The 13,739-nt window shown below is 39.1% G+C and overlaps 1 protein-coding gene across 4 annotated transcripts in view; it reads right to left on the bottom strand.

Moving 5' to 3' along the window:
- Positions 1-13,207, bottom strand: part of LOC110374614 (early estrogen-induced gene 1 protein) — a 64,553-nt gene extending 51,346 nt beyond the window's left edge. For all 4 annotated transcript variants that reach the window (XM_064034745.1, XM_064034747.1, XM_064034748.1 and 1 more), the window contains exon 1: positions 12,919-13,207. The gene's annotated coding sequence lies outside the window, so the exon portion shown is untranslated. The remainder of the gene's footprint in view (positions 1-12,918) is intronic.
- Positions 13,208-13,739: the final 532 nt, after the last annotated feature.

Here is a 13,739-nt window from a genome sequence, read left to right as displayed (position 1 = left end):
ATGGATAGCATCAGGGCCATCTTAACCTATGGTACAGCGCGTGCGGATAACCCGGGCGCCGCGGGCCCAGGGGCGCCTAAGCGAATTTGTGTTTAATTCCGCTTTAAATTTGAGAAATTCTCGAAGAAACACTACTTTTATGTCCCAAAACTCAAAAATTTTCGCGCACGTCCGTTACAGCGTTTTGTTCACTCTGGCTTTTTATGATATGTTTACTTCATGAAAACTCTAAGGAAAAAATACCGCTCGCTTCGCTCGCGGCTTCATGTACATTTGCACTTCATTTCTGTGCATATCTTACTTTTTGACTTTGCTTTGTTATTTTACAGTGGTTTTCATTTGTTTTGTGTCCTTAGACTAAAAAATTTTCGCGCTCTCTTCGCTCGCGGTTTCCTTACTTTACGCTTCAATTTTTTATCACATATAGCTACTTTTAATGTCCCAATACTCAAAAAAATTCGCGCTCCCTTCGCTCGCGGCTTTTTCACTTCACAGTCGCTTTTTATTATATATGTTTAGAACTTTTAGTGATCCAAAACTCAAAAATTTTCGGGCGGGCACTTTACAGTTGTTTTTATTTTTCAAGAATTTTTTAGTCTACCCTAGCAAAAAGGGAATGTCGTTTTTAAGTTTATTTTATTAATAAGAAAGTAACTTCTAGTTTCCATATGAACTTTCTTATTTACGGTGCTACTTTAAGTCCCAAAATTTTAATACATAGGCGCCATCATCAACAAAGAGTTATGTACGTTTGGACAAAATTTTAAGTAATTTTTGTTTTGAGTTCTAAAATATAACAAAAAATTTCGCGCTCGCTTCGCTCGCGCAATCAGAAGACATGTTCCGGTGTTTTTGCATTCACCAACCAACAATAACTTATGTACAATTGGGCTACATTTTACGTAATTTTTGCTTCGACTTGTTAACTATAAAAAAAATATTCGCGCTCGCTCCGCTCGCGCAATCGGTAACTACATACGTCTCTGTTTTTCGTATGGGTTTGAATTGCAGTTGGAGGGCGCCGTAGAAATCTCCGGTAGAGTTAAAACCGGCACTGATCGCAATTTATCTTTGTTTAATTGTTGAGGCATTCGATTCCGAAAAATCACATTTTTCGCGCACGTCCGTTATAGCTTTTTTTTCACTTTGGCTTTTTATGATATGTTTACTTCATGAAAACTCTAAGGAAAAAATCGCGCTCGCTTCGCTCGTGGCTTCATGTACATTTGCACTTCATTTCTGTGCATATCTTACTTTTTGACTTTGTTAATTTACAGTGGTTTTTATTTGTTTTGTGTCCTTAGACTAAAAAAATTTCACGCCTGCTTCGCTCGCGCTTCCTTACATATGGAATATGTCTCATGCGTTGACTTTTTCAACGGGAAACCCACCAAAAACCATTAATAACATATTTTACTGAAATTAAACATTGCTATAGATATTTAAGTTCGTTAGTTTAAGTTACCCACAATCTGTTCTAAGCACTTTGACATACATTATGTTGGTACCTACCCATTAATCACAATCTTTCAATACATGGGTCCGGACCCCTGCCCCCTTATATTTTTTTTGACAAAACCCAGTATAATATGTAGTCGTAGGGCGGCATAATCGGTTTTGCACGCGGGCGAACAAACAGCTAGCGGCGGGCCTGACTGATATGAAATACTGATAGTCGAAAATACGAATATAAAAATAATGTACTGGCACTGACATTGATTGATCATCTCTATAATATTTATGATTGGTCGAAACTACTCGTTCTTTGAATATATTTATTGATGCCAAATTAAAATACTTCTTACAGAAACGATAAAGGAAAACAATTTATTGAACTAAATGAAACGCTCGAGTTTTATACAGAAACTAAACTACTGGTTCAAAAGTTTTAAAAGTTGGAATTGGTTTTTGTTATTGAATTTGTCTGCTTCATTTGTATAGCAAGTGGTTGCAAAACCGAACATTGTTGTTAACTAGTAAGATTTTAATTGCTACACTAGGGACTGAAAATATCATGCGAGTTTGCGTGAAGGTGAAAAACACAATGAAGACACTTAAGTGTAGAGATATAAGCGAATGTAACACGGGCGGGGAGCCAGAGTGCCAAGTTCATTGACTTCCAATACTCTATTTGACTGCAAACAAGGACGGCCGACCGCCAACACTCACAACGTGCATCATACTCACAAAAATCATTTCAATAATATTTCTCGGTAGACTTTAATAAATAACATCATCTTTGAAAAATATTTCAAGTATAAGCTGCTGCGTCGTCGCGAAGTAAAAAATTATGTAAAGATAATGACTGTAATTTCTTACCATTCTTATGTGTTCTTTATTCATACACAGGTAGCTACTAGCTACCAAATTATCTATTACGTTGTTTAAGAAAACAACAAGTTGGTTATAATGAAAGACACAGTTTTGTCTTTTCATTGAAATATGTTTATTTTTCATCCCGATGATGTAAAACACATGTAGGTAAGACTCATCACTGATGCATTCCACAGTCTCCCAACAATAGCTCGTTTCCATTTGCATACGTAAGGTCAACCTGACTCGCACTGGCAAGGTCGCCATGCACAAGGAAACTCATATAGCGGTCAGTAAGTTGTCGCCAAGTCGACTGTCAACACATCAGCGATGGAAAGTTTCCTGTTCCAAGAACTGAAGGAACGGCGGCCTCTGCCAACGACGTAAATCAACTTCGATTGTATCTATGATATAGTAGGACAGTTGGAGCATAGTACATGATATGATCTGGGTGTATCGAGGTCGAGTGTTGTGGGTCACCCAAACCGCGGCGGCAGCGCTGCCCGCCGGCCGGCGCCTCGGATAACGGATCATGTGCATGCCGCTCACAGATTTGCAGCCCGTGAAATTACATTGGAACCTGCCCGCGACCAAGCCACAACACGAAAGTGTCTTATCGAAATTAGTCAAGCACTTGACTTTCAATAGCATGTTTGCTGCTGTCTTATCGCTACATTCAACTATCGATCAGACATCAGGTGTCATTATTTAATTAGAGAGGTGCATTTTAATTTGCGATCTCTCCTTGCTCAAGAAATATGTAGCATGAACTGTCGTTCTTTATTCTGGAACTAGTAATTGAGATCGGTCAATTATTAATTTTCAAAGTAACAATTCTAAAGGAAGAAAATGAGAAAATGTAAGAAGATTGTAATACGAGTACAGTGAGAGCTAATGTGGTCATTGATCGTGACGGACGTACGAAGGAATCCGTGTCAAGTCGCGAGTCTCAAGGGCGTCGGAGCCGCGGCGCAGCACTGTCAAGAGCAATAAATAGCGCAGTGGACAGATTGGACCGTCCTGCGAACACTCACCACAGATAAATTGTGCTACGTTTAATTCACAGGCCGGAGCAATTAGAGACAATTGGGTACAGCATTGAGGCTTGGCGAAACCTCTAGAAACCAACTTTTAGGTGATCATTTTCGGTTTAGATTTATCAATTAATTTATAAATTGTCCCAGAATACATTAATTCACAATAGATTTACGTTATAATTATATCTGCCTATCATAATCGTATCATACATAGTTGCAGCAATTTTCAGAAATTTTATATAACTGTCTTCCTTATAATCAGAACGTGCTTTCAATGGACACTTAATTACGCGGTCGGAAAAACCAGAGAACATGTCAGAAATGAGTCGTGGTGGCCTAGTGGGTAAAGGACCAACCTCAAGTACGAGGGCGCGGGTTCGATCCCAGGTCAGGCAAGTACCAATGCAACTTTTCTAAGTTTGTATGTACTTTCTAAGTATATCTTAGACACCATTGGCTGTGTTTCGGATGGCACGTTAAACTGTAGGTCCCGGCTGTCATTGAACATCCTTGGCAGTCGTTACGGGTAGTCAGAAGCCAGTAAGTCTGACACCAGTCTAACCAAGGGGTATCGGGTTGCCCGGGTTACTGGGTTGAGGAGGTCAGATAGGCAGTCGCTTCTTGTAAAGCACTGGTACTCAGCTGAATCCGGTTAGACTGGAAGCCGACCCCAACATGATTGGGAAAAGGCTCGGAGGATGATGTCAGAAATGAGCCCATTCCATCTTGCAGCTCTCTGCGTTTACTTGTTAATTTATATACTTTTTAAGGATAATCTTGAAACTAATTAGGGCTGCCATCCGTCCGGGTTTCCCCGGATTTGTCCTCGTTTGGAGGCCGTCCGGGGACCGTCCGGGCGGGGTTTCAAGAAGTGTCCGGGGAAAACCCGGACATTTTTCATAGGGCCATCTTAACCTATGGTGCCTGGGTATGCGAATTACCCGGGCGCCTAATAATGCAGAAGTCGAAGTGTCCCAAAACTCCAAAATTTTCGCGCTCGCTTCGCTCGCGGCTTCTTTTCTTAACACATTTTTTTTGCGTTTAGCTTCTTTAATATCCCATTATTCAAAAAATTTTGCGCTCGCTTCGCTTTGCGGATTTTTTTATTATACAAGTTTAGGTGCTTTAGTGACCCAAAACTCAAAAATTTTCGCGCTCGCTGCGCTCGCGGCGACTTCACTTTACAGTTGTTTGTATTTTTCAAAATTTTTTTGTCTAACCTATCAAGAAGGTAACTCCTAGTTTCCATATGAGCTTTCTTAATTATGACCTTCGAAATATGTACATTAAGTCACAATCTTCCAATACTAGGTACTACATGAGCTAGAGACGGCCCTGACTTTTCATGTAAGGAAGGACCTCATTGAATTTAAGTAATATGGTAATATTAAAAATTAGGTCTTGTTTTGTTAAACAAAAAAAATCGGACTCGTCCGGGGAAAAAATGCGATTTACGCCAAATGTCCGGGTTTTTTTAAATATTTGTCCGGGTTTGGCGAAATTCGAAATGGCAGCCCTAAAACTAATTAATGTAGACAAGTGGTGGCACAGACCGTGGATATAGTGTTCGGATCAATCGTTCAGTTCATTTTATAATAACAAATTCAAAGTTGTTACAATTATGCTATCTGTAAACCTGCTTGATGGCTATGAACACAAAAGCTCCAACTAGGGTGCTGGAATCATCTCCCAGTCTACAATCTAGAACCGACAAGAACATATAACACAGTTTATAGATGGGGCTCTTTTCAAAGTATCTTGATTTGCAATTCTAAGTGTGGAGGACAAGATTGATTCTCAGAGGAACAAGGCAGTAATTTATTCATTGATTTGCATTGCTGGTAGTAGATAATTGTACATAATTTAATTGACGTATGTATAGTGTGACGGTGTATTATTTACGTGTGCACGCACAGTTGGCAGTGACTTTGACCGGGCAGCGCGGGCGCGACGCTGCGTCTGCCCGCCACACAATGGCAAGGCCATGCTAATTTGTTTTACACGTTTCCCCTGACTTTTTATTGTAATTTCCGCGTTTTTTTCTGTTTTCAACAGTGCTTGTTACACGAACAATGGCTGACTCTTGGCAGATCCAAAGATGTTGGATTCCGTTGACGATTAGGTAAAAAAAAAACTGGCGGAAATCAACAAAGTGTAGCCGAACCATATAAGATTTATTCTTGTTGTGCGTGAATGAAAGAGCATAATACAAAAATCAAGACTAAAGTTGATTAGAACTTGACTCTCGAGAGACTAAAAAGGCGGCGTGTTTTATACCAAATCAACGGTAGATAAAGGCAGCTACACTGCAGTGTTTTAGAGCGCAGCTAGCTAAGTAAAACGAAGCAAAAAGAAAACAGTCGGCGACTGTAATTGAACACAACGTCGCTCGTGACGCCACCACGGGGACTTTTACAAATGGGAAATGTTTTTGAAACGCCTGCTCTGTGATTTAATTAAAACTATGCAATTCTGTGATTGTAGCTGTGATTTCATTACAGAAGTTTCCCCAGATGGTACCTATGCAGTATCAGTAAGGTTTCGAAAGATTCAACGTTAATGAAATGAACATTAAAAGAATAGGTATTGAATTATGTCATATAAATAATGTCATCCACAACGACATTAGTAATTGCGTAGAAGCAATGAATATTATGTTCAAAGTTCACACCTTCCCTCTCGGTGTAGTAGATCATTATAATATCTGTTGAACTCTGCTCTGATTGTGCACAGTGCAAGCAGTGATTACTGTAGGAATGTACCTAGGTACGTACAGAGGTAAATGAAGTCCGACGTTCTTTGTTTCAACTGCATGAAATGAACGAACACAATTAAACATTTTGTTTTCATTACAGCGCGTCTCATGTGAAATAGCAAGTTTCGTATAACATTCACAGTTGAATGGGCGCAAATGCGCAACTCGACCAATTGTTGTCGAAAACGTCGTCGGCCAGACAACAACTGACCATTGGACGTATTCGATCGGCTCTTGTTACGCACCCACAATGGAGTGTTTTGCACACAGTTTGCACAAGTGCGGGACAATCGCGTACCGGCCGGCGGGCGCGCCGTGCGACCACCAGCTCACGACGCGCCACAATGTGCCTCAACTGCCTCGTAGCTGTATGCCTGACAGTAGTTGACGGCATCCCAGCTGAACACATTCAAACTCGTCCTGCATTGTTGGCGAACCAGGCCCAGATAACAGGCGCGTCAATCAAACCTGCTCCAGACGATAAATTCGCATGATTACATTATAAATAGGCAGTTAACTCGATACTGATGCTATCGCAGATGCTACCATTGTATTGTAATAACTAGGTACGAGACCATAATTAGCATGTATGTACCTCTGTGTACAGTAGGAGGGATATTAGAATATTATGTATTGCATCTGACTTGATAGAAGTCCAGGATATTCCTTCTTTTAAATGTAGCCAAGTCATGATTCCAGTCCAGGCCAAACTTATTATACATCCATCGACACGTAATCGTTTCGTATATTCAGCAAAAGTTATGCATCGCACATCGCCAGTCATCAGTAATTAAAAATTTTGTTTTCATATACAAACTGCATATCGGATCAAGCGTTTTGCTCAGCAACTCATGCAAATTGGACGGTAAATTGAATTGCGTGCGGCAGCCATCATACAGAGCCCAATTAATTTCTATCCACACGCAATAACATTATCACTACAGACGCAGGCTATGTTCTGCAAACTAACATATTGTCTCAGTGCGATCATATACTTATAGAGCATACAATAATACTTATCATAGCTTGAGTACATAAGATACCATACAAAACAACCATTGTGATCGTTACTTCAACAATACGACTCTGTCTATACATCGCACGACCGATATGTAAAGAATTGCATCCAGCATTGCACTTGTAGGCTTATTTGATAGTATTAAAAAAAATGGAAAAGTACACGATAAAGTGCGCGAGAAAAGAAACATGGTGAAGTAGATAACATTAGCGGCTGCACTTTATCGCGCACGTCACCGTTTTCGATGGCGCACTCGCATTGCCGTCGAGTGGGTGATAATGTGCAAGGCTGCGCGACCCAGTCCCCCTTGACCACTTATTGCGGACACTATTACGTTGTACAAGTTCAAGCTTTTCATGAAAATTGTGCAAAAGCATTATTGACTGGCCAGTTTTGTGGTCTGCGGTACGAGCGTCAATCAGCTGACCTCCTGCCACAGGCAGCTTTAGTTAGTGAATCTGAACATCTGAAATTAGCCTTTCACCCTTTTTAGTGTTAAATATTTTTAAATTGAAAATTGTAGGTTTCAAATATTTGCCATTCGTTCCCAATCTATGTACCATTTCAATATGGATTACTCATATTCTTGTTCATAAAACACTGAACAAAGATATAGTATTGCAGCGGAAATCGCACTACCGTGGTGCGAAGCATGAGGTCAGAGTCAAGTCACGAGCTGCGCGCGCGCATGCAAGAGCGGGTCGCTTTATGACCTCACACGATGCGCAGGCGTCGTGACGCGGCAAACGCAGATAAATGCCAGCAGGAGGTAAGTATTGTTTACCTGCGATTCGTCACAACTCAGAAATTATGTGATTTTATTGGAAACTCCAGCGACGTGGTAATATAGTCTTCGTAGTAAGGTAGTCTTCGTGACATGATGACGACTGACGTCAGCAGAAGTCACTGAATAAATACAGACACTTATACTGAATAGTATTACCCTCTTATAAAACAACGGCTAAGCCGTGAACAACCCGATTGTATCGATTTTATGTACCGAGAAGAAAACCACACTGACTCCATTTGTACAAACAATGCATGTTCGAATCGTCCGTGAGGAGCTTTATTCTCAACCACAGAAGAGCAATTATACAAAAAAGTCGTTACATACAACGTGACCGCTCGGCGCGAAACTGAGAAATAGCGTCGTTACTGTTCGTATTGTTTTGCGCAACCGTCGCAGACGCCACCCGGCTGAGAACTATTCATAAAAACAGTCAACTTTAATTAATAAACCACTGTTCTAGTACAAGATTTCTCTTGCTATACAGTTTGAACTCTAGAGAAGCCTTTTTAGCTGCTGTATTTGCTCATCTTATTCAGTTCAAAGATCATGGACATCACATGTAGGCAATAAATGGTTGACGACACTGGCCTTGCTCCTATCAGTGATGTGATGTGAAATCTGCAGCAATGTCTTAGAAAAGAGTTCCTTCAATAGAACATAAATCAAGGGCAATTTGTTCAATTATGAAAATTGTATAGCTATAAACGTGTACAATACACAGTATAGTAAATACATCACGCGTCAAGGCAATGCCTAACATTCAGGAAGAAATGTTCAATTTATTGAGCGGGTACACGAGCCAGTGGCAACATTTGATGAGCTCCAATAAACAGACAATCGCGGCTCGTTAACGTTACATTGAAGATGAAGAAGTAATCAAAATGGCACTGGACACGGACACCCAGATGTATCGTGCTTGTTATACATGAAACAATAATAATACTCGGTATGATGCGAAAAATCTGCGCACACGCGCCATGCCCATGCTTGAATAATATTCCGCAGGCCTTCAACCAAATTACATCTCACAAGGAAGTAATAACTAGCTGAACTGAACGTAAAATACGAGCTATACTATCAGTCTTGTCATTGTTAAATGTGTCTTCCATTTATGAAGGTCGTATACCAACCAGAGTGAGGAAAACTGACTTTAAGACTGTTTTCCTTTTTAGATAACCAGGTGCTGCTGGCTCGGATGAATTAAAGATTGCAAAATGACCAATTACAAAATCGAATCACAACGTTTCAATTGATTTGTATGACAGATACGTAGAGCTGACGGTCCCAGTAACCTTGGGTGATGAAACATTGTGGCCGCGGCGCCTTTTTCCCGTACGTTGGCGACCTTCGAGATGACCGTTGGCTCGGGGACGCTTTTAGTAACACAAATGTCGCGCGTTGAAGCGAATTAAGTCCGTCCGTGCCGCTATTCAGCGGTGCGTAACAGACAGCGAGAATCTGAAGGACGGAAACCGAGTTTGTCTTAAACCGAGTCTGTTAAAGCTCTCCTAAGCGCTATTACAAATAAATCGAGGCGAACAATGTGGAAATCTAAAAGCAAGAAATCCCTAGCTTACTTGCATTTAAATCCAACATCAGATTAAATCAAGAGCAAATACAGATCTTAAATTAATTGCGTTGATTTTCTTCGACCTTACTCTGCGCGAATATCCGTGTTTGGTAATGCCAATGTAAGGTCGTAAGCATACGGCTTTAAACAGTTTACGTCAAAGCACTGAAATCACCTGCTTCGAACGACCATCACATAATAATAAAGTGATCACCATAATGCGCGTTAATTACGGACATTATTGTAGGTATGACACCGCTTTGAATAGGTTTTAAGACATAATGAAGGTCATTTAGCAGTTTTTACAGTGACCTAGTTCGTTGTTTTCCCTTCAGAAAACAATTAGTGATCAGCGCCGTCCCCGCCGCTGGCTTGATTTCATCGAGAGCGGTTCAAGGTGCGATAGCGCTCGCATTGTGTAGCACTGAGTGCACTTTCAACAGATATGAGGAAAATGCGATGAGATATAGCTGTGCCATTATGTATGTACAAGCAGGAAGTCTTCGCAGCAACAGATGCGACGGCGCGGCGCGCGAAAACGACGGGCAGGCTAACAGAAAAAAATGTACATTCTTTTCAAATTAAATAAAATAGCGAAACCTACGCAGAGTACTACCTAAAGTATATACAGAAAAAATATTTGATCTCTGCTTATAAACAGTCTCCAGCGTCCCATATCCAATATCTGGATAGAATTTAGAATATTTTATGCACGAAGCTTGTTACAAATGGATAATAAATTCGCGTTGGATCGCCGAGCCGGCGGCGATACAGCGTCAACATAAACCGGTTATTAGAAAATACTTAACAAAATGAAGAGTTCTCAGAGTGTGGAACCGTGCTCCAGCGTCGAGAGCCTGTCGATATTCCCTACTTCATATTGCCAAGATAGCTTCTTGACATTAACATTACTATAATTTAATGTGAGTTAGCGATATTAGCCCTTTAGTACTTCGATCTAATCGTAAGCATCAATGAGGAGGTTTAGGTTCAGCCGTACGTATTTTCAATCCGACTATTGTCAATCCTTCTATTTTATAATATGGCTATTTTTGAGGAATGTTATTGGATACAAAAAGATTAGGAATCATGAGGAAATATTGAAGACCCAAGGAAAACGGCGAGAATTTGGGAAGATTAAAAGTGCTTTGAAGCAAATTATTCCGCAGTTTGTTCGTATTTTAAATAGCGTTGTAGAGAAGAAAAAAACAGTGTCTTTCAAACTATGTAAATCGAGAGTGTGACGGCGAGACAAGAGGACCAATTTAAACAGCAGATTAACCTTGTACGTTTCTCGATTCTACATACCAATCTTTAACGCACACAATTGAGCGACTCTTGAATTTTAAGTAGCAATTAAATAGCTAGCTTAAAGGCGTTATTGCGTGCTAAACAGATATGTCTGATGGAATTATGCAGTTAGCATAAAGTGCGGATACAAGTTATTATTCACCAACTTATTAAACTGATAATCTGCCAACGCTCTCGGCTTGTGTTTACGTATACAAGCGAGGTTTTAGCATATATGCCGTTAGTCTTACAGATCTCGCAGCGCTTTGAACACACCGAGTCTCTAAAGCTTGCTGACGTTATAAGACAAATTCCACAGTTTTGGCAAGCATAGCCCTATTTGGCAAAATTTCCTTATTATACATGAGATAAATTTGAACTCGGCTCCGTAATATTACGTAACGGTATTCTGATCCCGTCGTGTTCAAAGAAATCTTAATATGATACGAGCGAGGATCCTTTTCATGCTCACTCCTAATATATTGTCACCTACCTAGTTACTGGCAAGGTTTACGTAATATTATTGTCCGAATGTGTTTTTTTTTTTACATTTGTGTGCTGTTGTTATAGTGTCTAATTTTACAATTAATGAACTTGTAATTGACTTCATTTGATAAAAATAATTTTAAATCGTATGTTTCGTATACATATAATTTTTTTTTGTTTTTTGATAAATATATCTACATATAATATAGGTATGTGTTATGGGGTTTGTTAATTTAATGTTTTAGTAGAAAACTTTTTTGTCCAGTGAGCGGAGTAGTCACTTTAGGAGGCGAAACTGGGGGCGGATGCTAGTATCGCATGAGGGGCGGGTAACTAGCGTGACGTCACGGCGGGCGGCGCACGCGTCTCGCAAGGTGCACACATTTCATATCAGCTGAGTGGCATTTTGTAATTGTTTACACCAGCATAGCTTCAACATTATCACTTCATTACTTACTAAACTAATTAGAAATCTTATAAAATGTTGAGCAAATTACTCAGTATCATTACACATTCTTAAATGTCTTTTTATTAGTATCTTTGAGCTGTTTATTATGTATCTAGCATGTAAAATAGCAATATTATAATATGTATGCTACTAATTTAGTAAATACTAGAGGCAATTTATAGATTACTCTCCCCTGCGCAAAGCACACACACCCTACATTAACTAATGTATCGGGTATACTGTACTATATAGATAAATGAGATATTTTAATTATTTATTAATGTATGCAGTTATGTTCTTTGAAATCATTGCTGGTATGTACTGAAACAATACCATCATAACTCAGTAGAAGTCAGTAGTAACATTTACTCAATTTATTATTTATTTACAGGTTTATTATTTATTAATAATTGCTGATTTATCATACATGTTTTTCAGCTCCTTAATAATAAAGCAAAAGTGCAGTAGCACAAATAATATAAAATCTGATCAAATGGGACACCCGGCAATAGGATGAGGAGTTCAAATCCACTACACATGCTTGACTCTTATCCAGGTTACCTTGTCTGGTAAACTTTATTTTTACTTGTAGTATTAAGACCAAAAAACTGCTAATAGACATAACCATGGTTAAACATATTATGAAAATCATTTTTTTTCTTTTTAACTTAATAAAGCCATAAAGGGAGTGATGCCTGCTCAGGGTAAGAGTGTAGTAAAGGGTGTGCAAAGAACTCAGGATTTAGTAGAAAACACAATGTAAGTTCTTGTGTAATCAAAGAAATCTTACATTAATGGAATTAATTATATTTGCATAGAGCAAGCAGAGTCAATCTTAAACTAGAGATACTGAAGATATAGTATACCATTTAAATTGCTTTTATTATTTTATTTAAGTACTCTCACACAAAATTAAGATGAATGGTAAAAAATCTCATTTCTCAACAGTTCAGCCTACCTGGGTGTTTTATGTATGAGATATTCTTTCCAAGAAGGGCTGAGTAAACAGAAAGTTCTTATGAATTAGGAAGTAAACAGAAACGACACACGCAATCAATTGGCACAATGCTAGTACATTCCCATGCATGGGCGACAACCTGGCAATGACGGCTCGCTTGAAATACACGACACTTGGCCGCGTCCTAGACACAACTGTCTCTTATATCAAACTGTTAACACAAACAGTACATACACGGACAGGTATAACTTACCAACAACAAGTTTCACACGAAATAACACCGACAGACTTCGATGGTATGTGAACACCTACACAAAAGTTTTAATCCACTGTCCAGACGATTTATGGGTATAACACAAAACTTGCACTACCGTCTATCATTAATTACGGAAGATATAGTTGGAAGGAACACAATTATACTAAGTGAGGATGCAGGCTTTCGGGATTAGCCAACAAAATGTTCTGAATGAATCCCTATCAATCGGCCATTGCACGACACCACAGACTAACAAGTCTGTCGTCATCATGTCGTTACTTTTTCACTCAAGATTGCTAGTCATAAATTTCAAAATACTTCTACTATTCCATTAAAAAGTAGCTGTGGGTAATCTGGAAAGCAAATGCAAATAATCTTAGAAAGTAATATCCGTTCATTTTAAGTGTTAATACAATACAACGACTAGCTAGGTGATTTTACGAATCTTTTCAGCAGAATGACATTCTATAACATGATCTAATCTAATAAAAATACTCAATCTGACAAAAATACTCTATGAGGGACTTTCTACTTTTTTTTATTATTTTCACATAGCTGCTGACTAGATACGCATGTACGTCACTGCAAGGAACGACATAAAAAATAATTAAAGAAAAGAAGTCAGTGAGATTCTTATCGGAATGTCCCAAAAGATTTTGAAATTGGCATATTGGCAAAGGCAATAATGCAATTAGTACAGAGCCATATAACGAGTTCTTGGAAACTCAAATTAATTAATTTGAAAGAAATACACGCAAAGTGTATATCAACAATTTCATAGATTCTGTAAAAACCTGATTAGAAGAGACCTCCAAAAC

This window comes from Helicoverpa armigera, chromosome 5 (genome assembly GCF_030705265.1).
Source record: "Helicoverpa armigera isolate CAAS_96S chromosome 5, ASM3070526v1, whole genome shotgun sequence".
In the NCBI taxonomy this organism is placed as follows: domain Eukaryota; kingdom Metazoa; phylum Arthropoda; class Insecta; order Lepidoptera; family Noctuidae; genus Helicoverpa; species Helicoverpa armigera.
The sequence above is the reverse complement of the archived record's forward strand: the minus strand, read 5'-3'. Positions and strand labels throughout refer to the sequence as shown.